We start from the raw sequence: 3,488 nt of genomic DNA, 5'->3' as shown, positions 1-3,488 counted from the left end.
CTTACATCAATGAGCTGGTGAGTAAACTCACACATATCAAGTCTGCCAATAAAACTGAAGTCAGGTTCAATTCCTTTGGGGGAGAAATAATGAAGTTAGCACCATATTCCTGCTTGTTTCTTTAATGGAATTAGAGAGGATGTTTTCCTCAAACATTTTATTCTCTAAGAAGTTCTGCTTCTTCCAAGCACTTTAAAGTGCTTGATTTTGGATGCTGTGAAACATTACAAAAGTGCACCATGCATTATCATTATATATTGAAAAATACTGATTTAAAAACTGGCTTCCCTGGTGGCTCAGATGGTAAAGAATCTGCCTGCAATGCGGGAGGCCAGGGTTTGATCCCTGGGTTGAAAAGTTCCCTTGGGGAAGGGAATGGCAACCTATTCCAGTATTCTTGCCTGGAAAGCTGGACATGACTAAGCGACTAACACTTTTTTTCTCTTAGAGATACATTCGTTAGGTTACTCCTTTATGCCCATGAATGCAGCTGAGCCAGCATTGTTGAAGTCTCCCCTGCTCCGCTGCCATCATGTCTAAGTCAGAGTCTCCCAAAGAACCCAAACAGCTGCAGAAGCTCTTCTTGGAGGGACAAGCTTCGACACAACTGACGAGAGCCTGAGGAGCTATTTTGAGTAATGGGGAATGCTCACAGACTTGTGGTAATGAGGCATCCAAACACCAAGCATTCCAGGGGCTTCCAGTTTGTCAAATATGCCACTATGGAGGAAGTAGACACGGCCAAAATGTAAGGCCACATAAGGTGGATGAAAGAGTTGTGGAACCTACGAGAGCTGTCTCAAAAGATTTTCAAAGACCTGGTACCGAAATAACTGTGAAAAAGATTTTTGTTGGTGGCATTAAAGAAGATTCTGAAGAACTTCACTTGAGAGATTATTTTGAACAGTATGGGAAAATTGAAGTGATTGAAATCGTGACTGACCGAGGCAGTGGCAAAAAGCAAGGCTTTGCTTTTGTAACCTTTGATGACCATGACTCTATAGACAAGATTGTCATTCATAAATATCACACTGTGAAGGGCCACAAAAGTGAAGTTAGGAAAGCCCTATGTAAGCAAGAGATGGCTAGTGCTTCATCCAGCCAAAGAGGTGGAAGTGGTCCTGGAAACTTTGGTGGTGGTCGTGGAGATGGTTTTAGTGGGAATGACAACTTTGGTCATGGAGGAAACTTCAGTGATTGAAGTGGTTTTGGTGGAAACTGTGGAGGGGTGGATACGGTGGCAGTGGGGATGGCTATAATGGATTTGGTAATAATGGAAGCATTTTTGGACAATGATTTTGGCAGTTACAACAATCAATCTTCAAATTTTGGTTCCATGAAAGGAGGAAACTTTGGAGGCAGAAGTTCTGACCCCTATGGTAGTGGAGGCCAATGCTTTGCGAAACCATGAAGCCAAGGTGGCTATGGTGGTTCCAGCAGCAGCAACAGTAGCTATCACAGTGGGAGAAGGTTTTAATTACTGCCAGGGAACAAAACTTAGCAGGAGAGGCGAGCCAGAGAAGTGACAGGCAAGCTACAGGTTAGAACAGATTTGTGAACTCAGTCAAGCACAGTGGTGGCGGGGTCTAACTGCTATAAAGAAGACATTTTAGACAACACTCATGTGTATGGGCAAAAACTCCAGAACTACTGTACTTGTGACTAACTGTATGAGTTCAGTTCAGTTCAGTTCAGTTGCTCAGTCATGTCTGACTCTGCGACCCCACGAACCTCAGCACACCAGGCCTCCCTGTCCATCACCAACTCCCAGAGATCACTCAAACTCATGTCTATTGAGTCGGTGATGCCATCCAACCATCTCAACTTCTGTCATCCCCTTCTCCTCCTGCCCCCAATCCCTCCCAGCATCAGAGTCTTTGCCAATGAGTCAACTTTTCACATGAGGTGGCCAAAGTATTTGAGTTTCAGCTTCAACATCAGCCCTTCCAATGAACACCCAGGATTGATCTCCTTTATGATGGACTGGTTGGATCTCCTTGCAATCCAAGGGACTCTCAAGAGTCTTCTCCAATACCACAGTTCAAAAGCATCAGTTCTTCAGTGCTCAGCTTTCTTTATAGTCCAACTCTCACATCCATACATGACCACAGGAAAAACCATAGCCTTGACTAGATGGACCTTTGTTGGCAAAGTAATGCCTCTGACTTTTAATATGCTGTCTAGGTTGGTCATAACTTTCCTTCCAAGGAGTAAGCGTCTTTTAATTTCATGGCTGCAATCACCATCTGCAGTGATTTTGGAGCCCCCCCAAAATAAACTCTGATGCTGTTTCCATTGTTTCTCCATCTATTTGCCATGAAGTGATGGGACCAGGCGCTATGATCTTAGTTTTCTGAATGTTGTGTTTTAAGCCAACTTTTTCACTTGCCTCTTTCACTTTTATCAAGAGGCTCTTTAGTTCATCTGCATATCTGAGGTTATTGATATTTCTCCTGGCAATCTTGATTAATAGGTTATTTTAGTTTCTGTTCTGTGAAAAGTGCAAAGCATTCTAACAAAGGGTTTCAATGTAGTTTTTTTTTTTTTTTTTTGCACCCATGTTGTTGATTGCTAAATGTAATAGTCTGATCATGATGCTGAATAAATGTATCTTTTTTTTTTTTTTTAACCTGCTGTGTAAAGTTAGTCTACTCTGAAGCCATTTTGGTAAACTACCCCAAAAGTGTGAAGTTAGAATTCCTTCAGGGTGATGCCAGGTTCTATTTGAAATTTATCTACAACCTGCTTTGGTGGAGAAGCTGTCGTCTTCAGAACTTTGGTGTAGTTGAACTGACAGTTACTGTATTGTGACCTGGAGTTCACTGTTAAAAGTGTCACAGATGTAAAGGCATGGAGTTTTATTTATTTATTTTTGGTTATGAATGATTGTTGGCACATGCTATGCATTATATATAAACTGAATTATGGTACCAGATAAAGTTATAGATGGGAATGAGACTTGTGTATCATCCATTATCATGTGTAGTCAATAAAATATTTAATACCTCCCTAAAAAAAGCTAGTTAATCTAATGCATTCACGTGATTATCAAAATGGCTTAAATAATTTCTCTTGGATAAATATCCAGGAATGGAAGGGTTGAGATATACGGTAGGTACACATCTAACTTCATAAGAAGCTGCCAAACAGTTTTCCAGTGTGAGTGTGCAATTTTTACATCCCCACCAGCTGTGCATGAGACTTTTGGTTATTAGAGCAAGTGACATGGAAACTTTAAATGGTCAAATAATATAAATGGAGATGTACACATACATACACACACATAACAGGTAGAATTCAACTGTTTATATAATGTTATATACTATGTACTTGAGTCACTTAAAGCTCTTGAGTCATTCTAAGCATTTTTAGAATGACTTAAAAATTCAACTGCTTATATAATGTTATATATTATGTACCTCAGTCACTATAAATATTTAATATTTATTTAAATATGAAATAAAATATTTAATACACCCATTTTGGGG

General features: G+C 40.1%; 1 pseudogene; it reads left to right on the top strand.

Moving 5' to 3' along the window:
- The first annotated feature begins 532 nt into the window (after positions 1-532).
- LOC102408075 lies at positions 533-1,477 on the top strand (annotated as a pseudogene).
- The last annotated feature ends 2,011 nt before the right edge of the window (positions 1,478-3,488 follow it).

This window comes from Bubalus bubalis, chromosome 4 (genome assembly GCF_019923935.1).
Source record: "Bubalus bubalis isolate 160015118507 breed Murrah chromosome 4, NDDB_SH_1, whole genome shotgun sequence".
Lineage (NCBI taxonomy): Eukaryota > Metazoa > Chordata > Mammalia > Artiodactyla > Bovidae > Bubalus > Bubalus bubalis.
The sequence above is the reverse complement of the archived record's forward strand: the minus strand, read 5'-3'. Positions and strand labels throughout refer to the sequence as shown.